This window comes from Somniosus microcephalus, chromosome 7 (assembly GCF_052327205.1).
Source record: "Somniosus microcephalus isolate GS21.2 chromosome 7, FLI_Smic_1.0, whole genome shotgun sequence".
NCBI classification, from domain to species: domain Eukaryota; kingdom Metazoa; phylum Chordata; class Chondrichthyes; order Squaliformes; family Somniosidae; genus Somniosus; species Somniosus microcephalus.
The window spans coordinates 83,273,146-83,288,942 of record NC_140993.1 but is presented as its reverse complement, the minus strand read 5'-3'; positions in this window follow the sequence as shown (position 1 = coordinate 83,288,942).

Here is a 15,797-nt window from a genome sequence, read left to right as displayed (position 1 = left end):
GTCCCGCGGACCAAGATGCTACTTCTGCGGCCAGCTCAAGCACCCCAGACACCGATGTCCTGCGAGAGACGCCACATGTTTCAAGTGCAAGAAACGGGGACATTTCAGCAAGCTATGTAAGGGGAATCCCATACCTGATACAGTCTCCGCGGCCCTACACGTGGTCCCAGAAATTGATACTGTCTCAGCGGCCGCCTACGGATCTACGATAGCCTCAGTCACGGTTGACCAGTCCAGACCGCATCCACTATCAAAGTCTATGATGGACGTTAAGGTAAACGGACACCCGACGAAGTGTTTAATCGATTGCGGGAGTACTGAGAGTTTTATTCACCCTAGCCTCAACAAACCGTACTCACTAAAGGTGTACCCTACCCGGAGCAAAGTCGCGATGGCATCTAAGTCCCTCACTTCGGAGGTAAGCGGTTTCTGTAAAGTAACACTGACTGTTAAGGGCACAGAGTATAAAGATTTTAAACTCCTTGGCCTAGAAATTCAGTATAGCCACTTTTGGGGCGGAAAAGTCGGGCGGCCGCTAAAGTTTGCGCCCGGCGCAAAGTCGAGGCCACTTCGCCGATATTCAGTAGCTTCGCCCTAAGAGTTTGCTCGAGCGCTAAAACTGGCGTTACACAACTATCTTTAGGCGCAAAGCCGGCGGTGCTGAGCTAAACCGCCGAGGCCAGGCGCAGCGCAGGTGCGGTCATTTCTTGATTGACAGCAGACACCCTGGCGCCGGCCAGCTCTTAAAGGGGGAAGGGTCGAGTTCGTCTGCTGCCACGCCCTGGACACTGCAGCCCTCCAGCTAGGCCTAAACACTGCTGCTGAACCGAAATAGCGCCGGGAAAGATGCAGAAGGACCGTGAACGAGCGCAGCGCTTCACTGGCCATGATTTGAGGGTGCTGGTTAGGGCTTTGGAGAGGAGGCGCAAACTCTTGTTCCCGGACAGTGGCAAGAAGCCTGCCACCAGCGTCTACAGGAAAGCCTGGAGGGAGGTCGCCCACAGGGTCACATCCAACAGCGAAGTCCCCAGGAACGCTGTCCAATGCCGGAAAAAGTTCAATGACCTCACAAGGATTGTCAGGGTGAAACCCCTTTCCAGTGTCCTCCTCATCTTTGCATGTGCACCTCACATTATGGGCAAAGGGACCTAAAAGCCCTAATGGCCAGCCCTCATCCAGCAGCTATGGGACTGGCATGAACATCAATTGCACATTCTGCACTTTACACACTGGCCAAGCTATTCGACCATGGGAGGCAGTGCACACAAGATCAGGGCACCACACTGTACTTAGAGGCCGTCCTTTCTCTTGCAGGCCAAGCTGGCACACAATCAGAAGAGCCGGACTGTGACTGGGGGAGGCCGTCCCCAGATCCAGCAGCTCAGTGACCTGGAAGAGCGCATGGGTAGCCTCATGGGTGCCCGGGTGATTGGCCCCGTTGCATCTGGAGATGCCGACCCTGTTCTGGGCACCAATGGTAAGGACAGCACCTTTTGGACCTCTCTCGTCCCACTTGCGCTTCAGATCTACATCCTTTGCCACTGTCCGACCAATGCGCTGAATGCCACCACTCGTACCTCCCTCGCTGACGCCCACTCCTCACTCTAAAGCTACTCTTGTGCCTTCCTGCTTTCAGATGGTGAGGAGGAGGTCCCTGAAGCTGCCAGTGACAGCCCCTCGGAAGAGGAGGAGGAGGAGGAGGAAGAGGAAGAGGAAGGCGGCCCATCAGGGGAACCCTCAGCCGCGCCAGGGGATGCCAATGGAGGGGACACGTCTTCCCTGGAGGAGAGCCAGGGGGAAGTGTCGGAGGGGAGTGTAGCTCCTGTGCCCAGTGGCGTGCAGCAACGCGGGAAGGGTCGGGCAGCTCGGCGGCCTTCTTCCCAGAGGGGGGAAGGGTCGCAGGGGAGTGTAGTTGCTGGGCCCAATGGCATCCAGCAACGCGGGAAGGGTCGGGCAGCTCGGCGGCCTTCTCCCCAGAGGGAGAGTCCGGCCTCCAGTCCGGAGACGGTCCTCGCCAAGGAGGTGCGCCTCCTCGATCAAATGTCCATGGACTCGGATCACCGGTACACCGAGTTCATGGGGGTTGTGGCATGGTTGCCTGAGGCCATCGAGTCCCTGGCTCATAGTGTGGCCGATTTTGGCGCCTCACAGGCCAGGAGTTTCGAGCAATTCGAAGCAGCACACGCCGCGAGTCGGGCCGAATTCGGGGCAGCACAGGCCGCGAGTTGGGCGGAATTCGGGGCAGCTCATGCAGCGAGTGGCCAGGTGATCAGTGGTGCCGTGCAGTCACTGGCTGGTCTGATGCGGGCACAGACCAGGGCAGTACGGGCACTCACTGCTGCCACACTCGCTGTGTCAGCCAGGCATCGCCAGGGCACCCGCCGCGCTGCAGCAGCACAGCGGTCTGTCCTTCAGCAGATTGCTGCGCATGATGCAGTGCTGGCCCGGGCGAGTGCCAGTGTCTCAGGCGAGCAGCGAGCGCCTGCCATCAGCCAGCTTGCCCCCATTCCTGCAGCTGCCACTGCCACTCCCCCAGTGGAGCTGCGACGAGCTGCTGGAGAGACTGCTGCTGCCCAGCCACAGCTGCAGCAGTCACCAGCCGGCTCCTCGAGGGCCAGAGCTCGTCTAGGCCGACCCCCAAGGGCATCTGCCGTCACGCCATGTGCCCCTCAGGAGCCTTCCCCCAGCCTTGCAGCAGCCACTGGGCACACCTTGAGGAGGAGCAGCAGGGCGGCCAGGGGCCGCAAAAGGCTGGACAAGGAATCGCCCTCGTGGGCCACAAAGTAGAGGGTGTGGGCAAATGTGTTTTTATATGGGGATGGTTGTTTTTATATGGGGATGGTTGTTTTTAAAAGGGGATGGTTGTTTTGTTTATGGGGATGGTTGTTTTTGTAAGGCCGAGGATGAAGGCCATTTTTGTGGAAATGTTTTGTTATTCCTCCCCAGGTTATGGGAGTGAGTCATGTGTGTGACTGTTTTTTGGGGGTGTTGTCTGTTTTTGGGTTTCATGTGGGAAGGGCCCTGAGTTTGTTCAATAAAGCATTTTATTTATTCAGCTTGTCCATGTTTGATGTTTGAAGTGGTTGTTGCCTTAACCGGCTGAGGGCTTGCGGAGCGGCTGCATTCAGGTCCCTTCATTGCCACAAGCCATTCCCTGACAGGGGGCCTAGAAGTGACGTTCAATAAGCTGCCGACGGGCGGCCCTTGGACCTTGTGCCTCCCTCCTGGGCTGGTACTCCTCCTCCTCCTCCTCATGCTCCTCCTGCTCCTCCTCCTGAGGTGGTGCTCCAGCGTGAGGTGGCAGTGCCTGAGTCCTGCGGATAGCCAGGTTGTGCAGCATGCAGCAAACGACCACGACCTGGGAGACTCTCTCCGGCGAATACTGCAGAGATCCGCCGGAACGATCCAGGCAGCGGAACCGTTGCTTGAGGACGCCAATCGTTTGTTCTATGATGTTCCTAGTGGCTTGATGGCTTTCGTTGTATGCCTCCTCAGCAGGGGTCCTGGGCGCGCGGAGCGGGGTCATGAGCCAGGTACACAAAGGATAGCCTTTGTCCCCGATAAGCCATCCTCTTGGGGGAGGCTGTGCCTGGAACATGTCAGCCACAGTAGTTTGTCGCAGGATAAATGCATCGTGGCTGCTGCCTGGAAAGCGGGCATTGACAGCTAGGATGCGCTGCCTGTGGTCACACACCAGCTGTACATTGAAGGAATGGTAGCCCTTCTGGTTGCGGTAATCCTCGGCATTGTCGATAGGTGCCCGCAAAGCCACATGTGTGCAGTCAATGGCGCCCTGCACCATGGGGAAGCCCGCTATTCTTGCAAATCCCACTGCACGCTGCTGCTGCTTCTCCAGGGTCATGGGGAAGGAGATGAATTGGTGTCTCCTTCTGAAAAGGGCATTGGTCACCTGGCGGATGCAGCAATGCACGGCGAACTGGGATATGTTAGCAATGTCCCCAGCAGCGGCTTGGAAGGAGCCGCTTGCATAGAAGTTCAGAGCCACCGTGACCTTCACTTCCACCGACAGAGACGTCCTGCACCTCAGCTGTGGACGCAGATCTCTGTGAAGCAGCTGGCAGATCTCTGCAACCACCTCCCTTCTGAAGCGCAGGCTCCTAACACACTGCGCGGCAGACATGGTGAGATAGGACACCTGCTGGCGGTATTCCCTGAGTGGGTAAGGCCTACGTTGCCGACGCCTGTTGCCCCCTCTGCGTCTAGCCAGGGCTGCCCCTCTCACACAGCGTCTGCGAGCCCTTCGCACATAATGCTGAAACTGAGGGTTGGCACCCCATGCAGCCCCCATAATATACTGGCAAACAATGACCTCACAATGAAGGCGAATTGCCAAGCTCTGGCCTGAAGCCAAAAATACCTCTCCTATGTTGGGCCAAAGCAGTAAGCTCTCTTCCTTGGTCTCTGTCCATAAATCCGTTGCACAAGAGTGATTGCTGCAAAATGGCTGGCCTTTACAGTTCAGGGTAAGTGCCCTTTAATTTGCGCTCCCCGCGGCCCGCATGGCCTCTGCTGCATTCCATTTCACAGTTCTTAGGACCGCCACGCCCACATTGGGCGGGTGCGACTGAAGTTCTGGATTGGGGCGCACAAAGGGCGTTGCACGAGGAAATGACGTCATAATCTGCGCGCGCAGCTGAGCGCGCGCAAACACTTTGCGCCGGCGCTAAATGTCTACTGAAGTTGGGCGTAGGCGCAGATCGCGCTGCGCCCGGCGCTAAGTGCCTAGCGCTCGAGATCTACTCCTCCTAAGGCGCTAACGGCTGGCGCACGCAACTGTATTTCTAGGCCCTTGTGTTGCCACAGCTCTGCGTGAAACTAATTCTAGGTCTAGATTTCCAGTGCCACCATGAGAGCGTTACACTTGCATATGGCGGATCCCAGCCCCCGCTCACAGTTTGCGGCCTCTCCACTTTAAAGATAAGCCCGCTGTGATAATAATAATAACTTCCGGGAAGTTATGTCATCACTTCCTGTGAACTGTGAACTATGAACTATGAACTGTGTACATACCTCACTTCCTGTCATATGTCACTTCCTGTTGGACTGGTATAAATACTGGACTGTTCAGTATTGTAAGAGGCTTCTACCAGAGGCATGGTAAAGACCTCTCTTGTATATAGTGTGTTTATAAGTTACTTTGTAAGATTCGAAAATTTTCAGCAAAAATCACGCAAGAAAACTGGATAAAATAAGACTGTTTATTGACCAAAGTAAGCTTGCACAGAAAAACCTTTGATAAAAGGGCATACAAAATGGCCGCCAGGCCCCGTGATCAGTTTCTGAACCAGTTTATTTCTGTTACTGCAAGCTAGACAGGCTTGTGGATTGAAGACAGTAAACCCGCGAAAGCCAGTATCTGGGAACCGAAACTCAGAGCAACAGCATACATATTCAATGGATTATAAGTACAGGATGGGGCCCATCAAGATATGGGCGGACAATGTAAAAACACTTATACCCATTTATTGTACAAAGGAAAAACCGTTTAGCAGCCATCAAGGAAAATGTCCGGACCGATCAATATGCGAACCGAGCCGCGGTGACAATGCAAAGGACATTAACAGACATTATTGGCCAGGAAGGCCAGTTCAAGTTATCACCGGCTCCGTTACAAGACAAAGCGCCCCTGCAGAGATCTCTGCCCGCCAAAATTAATACAAAGACAGGACTATGATTTGGCGGGAGATAAGACTGTCCCAGAAGAGTATAACTATGGATTGAAAGTCCATCTAAGTTACTTCTTCACTGCTACGGCTTCTTGTTGGGCGACTTCAGGCTTCCATTTCTTCAAGAACTTTCTTCTACGAGGAACGAACGAAGGGCGGACGGTGCCCGGATCGGCGCCTCTTCCACTTCGGCAGATCGATGAAAACGTTTTCGTCTTTTTAAAGACGGACGGTTTCGGAAAAAGGACAACGTGGCCGGTGTTCAGCCAAACAAGGCTCGGCCACGACGAGAAGACGACAAGGGTGGCCCGGGTACTGGGGTCGGGAGATCATCGACGACCCAGGCCGACGGAGAAGAAACCCTCTGGAGAACCGGCGATCGATGCCACAAGATTCTCCCATGTGCATAACCTGCATCTAGGTCTACTCCACGAACAAAAATCCACGACAGGCCTAGTGGATCTCAACCTTGACGAGCGCTCATCGAGGCTGGGTCTACCCCACCGCCTCGAGGGAGGAGAGAATATCGACTGCGCCAGAAGCTTCCAATCCACGTGACGACGGGAAGCGGTGTCAAAAAGGCTGCGAACCCCTTTTCGCGATTTCGAGAGTGGTGAGCATGATCCCAAGTTCCCCAGGTCGAAACTTAGTTTAGGTATAGGGGAGGGAGTTAAGGGAAATCGTAATGTGTTTCCCCTTTTACGATGTGCCGTGTGTTCCCCATTTCCATAGAGTCAAGTTCATAAATTTGTGCATGATTGTAGTTACTTTAATCTGTGCCTATGACATGTATTTTGTAATGCTTCAAACTGTACAAAAATAAAAGCATCCATTTCGTGCTATTCAGCCTGGTCTATTGAGTCCTCTTCTCTGCACTACTGTTCTCTGCATCTAAGTCCAAGGTCTAGAACCGTAGGGGGGGGTGGGTCGAACCACTCAAGGGTAATTCTTGCACGAAGCCTGGCAGGGGGCCAGAACGGGCAAGAGAGCAGGAAAAAAAACCCTACAACTTAAAGCTTACTTTAAAGTTACTTGATGGTAAGACTCCTTTTTCTTATATCAATTTAAGTAACTTAGTATTTACACTTACAAATACTAGACCTTCGGACAAACTCGGAGTTAAGGATCCAGGGAACCACCCATCATGGAGAGAATCCTTAGACCTATTCGTCTGGACTTGGACCCGAATACACCAGCAGCTGGCAGGGTATGGAAGCATTGGTACCGTACTTTTGAGAATTTTCTGGATGAATGTAAAGTGGATGCTCCTACTAGATTGAGGATACTTATCAACTATGTGACCCCAAAAGTGTTCGAATATGTTGATGAATGGGATAATTACGATGAGGTGATTCGGGCACTTAAGAAACTGTATGCCAAGACCCCAAATGAGGTCTATGCTAGACATCTACTGGCCACAGCCCAACAAGGGCCAAGGGAATCAATTAACGAATTCCTGCAAGAACTTCGCAGGCTCAGCATAGATTGTAACTTTCAGGCAGCCTCAGCTGAGCTGTACCGCGAAGAAATGATTCGTGATGCTTTCATCTGCGGGATTGCCTCTCCATTTATACGCCAGCGTCTACTAGAAAGTAAAACACTTGAGCTACAAAAAGCTTTTGACCTACCTTGTTCTCTGGATTTGGCAAAGAGAAATGCAGACCTCTATCAGCTGCCCAGATCTCGATCTGCTGCTGTAACTGCAACCAGACAATTCAAGCGGTCTCAGGTGAACCCTATCATGGGGGAATCTAATTCTGATAATCCTGATGAAGAAGAGGAGGATGACCCCACTTTAGCAGCCTCTTGGCAATCTAGGAAGGAATGCTTCTTTTGTGGAGATGCTTTTCACCCTAGGAAAACCTGCCCTGCTCGCAATGCAATCTGCAGTTATTGGAAAAAAAAAGGACACTTTGCTAAAGTTTGCCTATCAAGGGCCTCTACGAGGGCCAATCCAGCTAAGGCCTACCGAACTGCCCCAATTAGGGCCTATCAAGATGCTCCAGCTAGGACCTATCCAGCTTCCTCTCGAGCTCTCTCCCGAAGAAGCACACCGAGAGTTTTAGCCACTCTCTGTGCAACGACACCAATTACAGCTGCTTGCCCACAGAACCTGTCTCATGCAGCCACAAAAGTTTCAATTAAAGGGCATACCTTAGATGCCTTAATTGACTCAGGAAGTACTGATAGTTTCATTAAGGAACAGATTGTTGCGAAATTGAAACTACATGTCTTCCCATCGGACCAGGCAATTGCGATGGCTCAGTCATCACTTAATACCAGAATCTCCGGCTTTTGTGTTGTTGATATGGCACTTCATGGTCGTATGTATCCCTCCACCCGACTTTCGGTGCTCAAGGACTTATGTAGTGATCTCCTCTTAGGGCTGGACTTCCAAAAACAGCATAAGAAACTCACCATTGAGTTCGGTGGATCCAAACCCGGACTTACTATTTCTAATATACCGTCTAAATTACCGTTTTGTGCATTGTCAGCAGCTTCACTTGATGAACCCTCATTATTTGCCAGTATTCCGCCTTGATGCAAACCAATAATAACGAAATCGCGGCGCTTTAATCAGGAAGACCAATCTTTTATTGCGGCTGAAATCTCTCGACTTCTAGCAGAGGATATCATCGAACCATGTTCGTCGCCCTGGCGGGCTCAAGTCATCATTGTCAAGAACCCTCTAAAACTTCACAAACAGCGACTATGCATTGATTATTCGCAAACCATCAATCAATATACCGACTTGGACGCCTACCCATTGCCACGCATTGATGATATGGTTAATAAACTGGCCGAATACAAAGTGTTCTCAACTTACGATTTAAAAAGTGCCTATCATCAGGTACCCTTGAAGGTCTCAGATAAGCAGTACACGGCCTTTGAGGCTAATGGACGGCTGTACCAATTTCGTTGCCTCCCATTCGGGGTTACTAATGGAGTGGCTGTCTTCCAACGGGCAATGGATGGCCTGGTTAAGCAGGAAAACCTAAGGGACACTTTTCCCTATTTTGATAACATTGCCATTGCAGGTCACGATCAACAAGAACACGACGCCAACCTCCAAAAATTTCGGGATGCCCTCCATCGCCGTAATTTGACCCTGAATGAATCCAAATCTGTTGAGTCGCAACCGACCATCAACATCCTTGGCTACTGCGTAGGCAATGGTATCATTAAGCCAGACCCAGAAAGACTTCGCCCGCTCCAAGAGCTCCCGTCACCGAAGAATCCGGCTTCTTTACGTCGGGCTCTCGGTCTGTTTGCATACTACGCTAAATGGATTCCTCATTTTTCGGACAAAATCCAACCCTTGCTGCATGCTAGATCATTTCCACTGGGAACAGCGGCTGTTGCAGCCTTTAACCTTCTCAAAAAACAGTTGGAGAAAGCGGCTCTTCACTCCATCGATGAGAATCTCCCTTTCGTGGTTGAATGTGATGCCTCGGAGGTGGCGATCTCGGCTACTCTGAATCAGGAAGGTCGTCCTGTAGCATTTATGTCCAGGACCTTACAAGGTGCCGAGCTACATTATCCTCCGGTTGAGAAAGAAGCCACAGCCATCATAGAGGCAGTACGGAAGTGGAACCATTTTCTAGCTCGCCAGCACTTTACATTGATCACGGACCAACGATCAGTCGCCTTCATGCTCGATAATCGAAAACGAACCAAAATTAAGAATAATAAAATACAACTTTGGAGGATGGAACTGGCCTCTTTTGGTTATACCATTCTCTATCGGCCTGGCAAGGAGAATGTGGCCCCGGACACCCTCACACGGGCATTCTGCTCCACTATGTCATCCTCTACTCTCATGGATGTCCACAATGGATTGTGTCATCCTGGCGTTACGCGCATGCTACATTTCGTACAATCACGGAATCTCCCTTTTTCCACTGGAGATGTAAAGAAAATATGCTCAGAATGCCGGCTTTGTGCGGAATTAAAACCTCAGTTCTTCCGCTCCTCAGATGGTATACTCATACATGCAACCCAACCGATGCAACGACTTAGCATCGATTTTAAGGGCCCAGTGCCCTCTTCAACTCGGAACACATGTTTGCTCACCATGATCGATGAATATTCACGTTTTCCATTTGCCTTCCCCTGCTCCAATATGCTGGCGTCCACAGTAATCTGCTGCCTTGAGCAGGTATTTTCTCTCTGTGGCATGCCGGCTTATATTCACTCAGATCGGGGTCCATCCTTTATGTCAAGGGAACTCAAGGACTACCTCTCAGAACGGGGAATTGCTACAAGCAAAACAACACCATACCATCCCATCGGAAATGGGCAGGTAGAGAGGTATAACGGTATCATCTGGAATTCCGTACGTCTCGCTGTAAGATCTCGGGGCCGACCAGACCAGCAATGGGAAACAGTGCTTCCGGATGCATTGCACTCTATACGGTCCCTGCTTTCTACAGCCACAAATACTACACCTCATGAGCGGTTCTTTGGATTCCAGCGTCGCTCATCTCATGGGACATCACTCCCGTCATGGCTAACTGCTCCTGGACCTGTATTACTCCGAAGATACGTTCGGACGTCTAAAAATGACCCTCTCGTAGATGAGGTCGAACTAACCGATGCCAACCCCACCTATGCAAACATACGATATTCCGACGGCCGAGAATCTACCATATCATTACGGGATCTGGCTCCCTGCCCACCAGGACCTAGTGGGACATCGGGTGATGGCATTTCACCAGGAAACTCTTGGGACCTATCGGGTACCCCTCTCCAGGATCCTGATCGGACACCAACTAGCTTGGTGCCGGTGGAACCCCGTACTCAACGTTGCGACCCTCCCAGTACCGCGCATGAAAGTACTGATCCGCCACAGACCAGCTCTGCACCTCCCTCTGAACAGAGGCAGTCCGACTTTGAACCTATTGGGGCTCGTACATGAAGCCATGATCTCCCCGACCCTTCACAGGGCAATCCAGGCCACACAGACTCTGACCAATGGCCAACTGCATGTAAGCGGACCAGCGACCCTCTACGACGGGAATCCAAACGGGTGCGACTCTTCCTCGTTCGGCGGCTGCGGAACAAAAGGTAGACCACAGCCTCCTAATCCTGCAGGAGGGAAGAATGTGATAATAATAATAACTTCCGGGAAGTTATGTCATCACTTCCTGTGAACTGTGAACGATGAACTATGAACTGTGTACATACCTCACTTCCTGTCATATGTCACTTCCTGTTGGACTGGTATAAATACTGGACTGTTCAGTATTGTAAGAGGCTTCTACCAGAGGCATGGTAAAGACCTCTCTTGTATATAGTGTGTTTATAAGTTACTTAAAGCTTACTTTAAAGTTACTTAATGGTAAGACTCCTTTTTCTTACATCACCCGCCATCTCTGTTTGCGAACCTCGTCCAAACTGTAGACCTATTGTGACCAAAAGTCGACGGTACAGTTCGGAAGATAATTTTTTTTTAAAAGAAGTAGGAAGGCTACAGCGGGAGGGTATCATCGAAAATAGTAATAGCCCGTGGCGCGCTCAGGTAGTGGTGGTTAAAACTAACGAAAAGAAACGGCTTGTGGTCGACTACAGCCAGACCATCAACATATATACGCAACTAGACGCTTATCCCTTGCCTCGCATCTCCGAGATGGTGAACCAGATTGCCCAGTATCATGTGTTTTCCACTATTGACTTAAAGCCTGCCTATCACCAGCTCCCCATAAAAGTAGATGACCGTCCTTATACGGCTTTTGAAGCAAATGGGCGCCTGTGTAATGATATCAGCAAATAGTGATGGTATTTGCCTGTTTGATTATTTATGCCTTCCCAGCATATTTGCCTGATTGATTACTTATGCCTGACCAGCAGAGGTCATGTGAGAGACAAGCAGTTGAGTTTAGTTTCAGTTTCATTGTAGATGGATCACTAGCATGGTGTCTCCTGTAATGCTGTTAAAAAGAGTTGAACAGACTTTAGATTAAAAGACATTCTCTTTCATAAATGTCTCATCATTGAACCCACAAAGAAATCAATACATGGTGTCAGAAGTGATTGAAAGAGATGAAGAGGAAAAATCTGAAGTTAAATCAGCTCTCCACATATTAGCAAGCCAAAAGAGAACATCGTTACTTACCATTGGAGAATAGCTAATGAAGTGGAAAAATGGAAGGTTTACACCCACCGGCGAAGCTTCAGTTGACAGGTAATGTGGCTGAAAGTTGGAGGAGGTTCAAACAACGTATAGAGTTGTATTTAGCAGCAATCGGAGCTGACGAGAAAAGTGATAAAATGAAAGCGTCAGTGTTCTTACATGTCGTGGGTGATGAAGCGCTGGAGGTGTATAATAACTTCACATTCGCTGCTGATGGAGACAATATGAAGCTGGATAAAATAATGGAACAGTTTGAGGCCTACTGCATACCTAAACGTAACGTGACATTTGAGAGGCACAGATTTTTCACATGTGTACAGAAAACAGGAGAGACTATTGATCAGTATGTGACTGAACTGAGAAACCGAAGCAAAACATGTGAATTTGGGGGACTGACAGACTCGCTGATAAAAGACAGACTGGTGTGTGGTATTCCAGATAACTAAGGGAAAGACTGCTAAGAGAGCAAGATCTAGACCTGGGAAAAGCCATAACACTGTGTAGGGCTACAGAGACTGTGAAGTTGCAGGCAAAGGAGCTGTTCAGTGACAGTAGCTGCAACGTGGATGCAGTGAGAAAGAACGGACACAAACCGTTTAACAAAAAGAGTGCCAATGTGAAAAAAGAGGCGTGGCCAGCGAACAAGAATGAAAGGGGCAATCGAAAGTCATGTAGTCGATGCGGTACACAGCATCCACAAAGAAAGTGTCCAGCATATGGAAAAACATGCAATAGTTGCAACAAAAACAACCATTATGCCCGTTGCTGTAAGAACCAAGCGCAACAAAGCAAGGTCCATACAGTAGATGAAAGCGAGATAGAGGAGTTCTATGTAGATGTTGTGTCTGAAAACAAAAAAGAAAAAAGAGACTGGATGTTGACACTAAAAGTGAATGACACACATTCCATTTAAATTGGATACTGGAGCACAAGTTAATGTGATATCAGAGACTGATTTTAAGAAAATTAGACCCAGACCAAAGGTACATGGAATAAAAGTGAAAGTGACAGGATACTCAGGTACTGATATACCAGTGAAAGGAAGATGCATTGTCAAAGTAACACACAAGGACAGAGAGCACACGCTAGCATTAATCATGGTGCCAAAGGATGTGCAAGCCATACTAGGTTTAATAGCCTGTGAGAGACTGAACCTGGTAAAGAGAGTCCTCGTTGTGGAAAGCGAAGGAGAGACAGTATATGATGAACTCATGAAAGAGTACAATGACCTATTTAAGGGTCTAGGCTGCCTTCCAGGAGAACACACGATCAGAGTAGATAAAAGTATGTCAACGGTCATACATCCATGCAGAAAAGTTCCATTTGCTCTTCAAAAGCAACTGAAGGCAGAGTTGGACAGGATGGAAAGCCTGAACGTGATTCAGAAGATAGATGAGCCAACTGAGTGGGTGAGTTCCCTCGTTGTTGTGGACAAAAAGAATGGAAAGCTCAGAATTTGCCTGGGTCCAAGAGATCTAAACAGAGCAATAAAGAGAGAGCACTTCAAGCTTCCTACACGTGAGGAAATCATGTCACAGTTTGCAAATGCAAAGTATTTCAGCAAGTTAGATGCATCATCAGGATTTTGGCAGATGAAATTGGATGAGGCAAGTTCAAGACTGTGCACGTTCAACAGTCCATTTGGCAGATACAGATTCCTAAGGTTACCATTTGGCATTGCCTCAGCTCCTGAAGTGTATCACAAAACTATCCATATGATCTATGAGCACCTGGAGGGAGTTGATACATCAATGGATGACATCATAGTATGGGGAACCACGAGAACTGAGCATGACGAGAGACTGAAAAAAGTGCTGGAAGCAACAAGGAAAACAAACCTGAAGCTGAATAGAGAGAAATGCCAGCTCGGGGTGACAGAACTGACATTCGTGGGAGATATCCTTAGCAGTGAGGGCATCAGACCAGATCCCAGAAAGGTGTCTGCCATTGAGAATATGCCAAAGCCACAATGCAAAAAGGACGTGCAGAGGTTTAATGGAATGATCAACTACATGGGTAAATTCATATCCAACCTCTCAGAAAAGATGGCGCCACTGAGAAGACTAACTGAAAAGAACATAGAATGGGAATGGAATCATGAGCATGAGAAGTCATGGAGCGATCTAAAGAAACTGCTCACAGAGGAACCAGTTCTGAGGTTTTATGACCCAGCGAGACCCATCAAGATATCATCAGATGCATCACAGTGGGGGCTCGGTGCCGTTCTTCTGCAAAAATATGACTACTGGAAACCTATTGCATATGCATCGCGCTCAATGACAGACGCGGAGACGCGATATGCTCAAATAGAAAAGGAGCTGCTCAGCATCACATACGCCTGTGAAAGATTTCACCAGTTTGTGGCAGGACAAGCAATCAGTGTAGAGACTGACCATAAGCCCTTGATTGCATTGTTCCAAAAGCCACTAAATAGCTGTCCGCTTAGAATACAAAGAATGATGATCAGGCTGCAACGCTATACACTGAATGTTGCATACACACCGGGTAAGCTGATGTATACAGCAGACACGTTGTCCAGGGCTGTTGACCCAAGTGAGCCCGTAAACACCAAAATGGATGAAAAAGTGAACGCCTACGTGGACATGATCACAAGTGCACTGCCCATAGCAGATGCAAAAATGGAGCTCATAAAGACTGAGACAAACAAAGATGAAACAATGAGACGACTGAGGAAAAGCATCTTGGATGGATGGCCCAACATGAAGCAAGACTGCTCACCTGACATGGCAGAGTACTGGAACTGCAGGGCGGAACTATCACTGGTCGAAGACATCATCTACAAAGGAAGTAAAATAGTTATCCCAAAGAGTCTGAGAAAAGAGATGCTAAAAAGGATCCATGGAGGACATCTGGGAATCAAAGTGTAAGAAAAGAGCACGAGAGGTGATGTACTGACCACGAATCAACCAAGATGTGACAAATGTGGTGTCAAACTGCACAATATGCCTGAAATATCGAGCAAGCAATCCGGTAGAACCACTAAAGCCACACCCAGCACCAGACAGACCTTACCAGAAGGTAGGCGCTGACCTATTCGTATGTCAAGGGAAGGACTATCTTGTAGTCACAGACTATTACTCCCTGTATCCAGAGGTTTGTAGACTGTACACCACCACTGCAGATGCTGTGATAAGATGTATGAAAGCCATATTCTCCAGACATGGCGTGGCAAGCGAGGTCTTCACAGACAATGGACCCCAGTTTTACAATGCAAGTTTCCGACACTTTGCCAAAGAGTGGGACTTTGCACACACAACGTCAAGTCCTCACTTTCCACAGTCCAATGGTCTAGTGGAAAAATCGGTCCAGACAGTGAAAAGACTGATGTACAAGGCAAAAGACAGTGGAACTGACTTCTACCAAAGCATGCTTGTATACCGCACAACGCCGCTCGAGTGTGGTATGTCACCAGCCCAACTCCTTATGGGACGTCTGCTAAGGTCAAACCTACCCATCCCGGAGAACCTCCTGAAAACAAAAGAGGGGGGGAAAGTGAGGAAGTTCAAAGGGCAACAGAAAGAAAAGCAAAAGTACTACTATGACAGAGGAACACAAAACCTACCTGAACTCCACACTGGTGACCAAGTAAGGTTCAAAGACAAAACAAACATATGGGCCTGGAAATTCGGTGGGGTTAGCGCCCAATTAGAGGCGTTAGAGGGTCTTGCGCCGGAATTATAGCTGGTAACGAAATTGCGTTGGGCCCTACCATCGGCGTTAGCCGGTAGCGCTGCGCCGGCACCGATGATGTCATCGGTGTGCGCAGCGTCCTGGTTGCCGTGGTAACCCGGCCCCAAGCCCAAATTCAGTTGCGGCCGCCTCGCCCGTGGCAGCCGCAACCAACGATTGTTGAAAGGGATGTTACACTCCTTTGCGCCGGTGCATAAAGGTGGAGCGGCGGCCGGCCGCTTTCCCGGCGGCCGCCTGCCCTCACCTCCCTCCCCGGACTCCTCCAC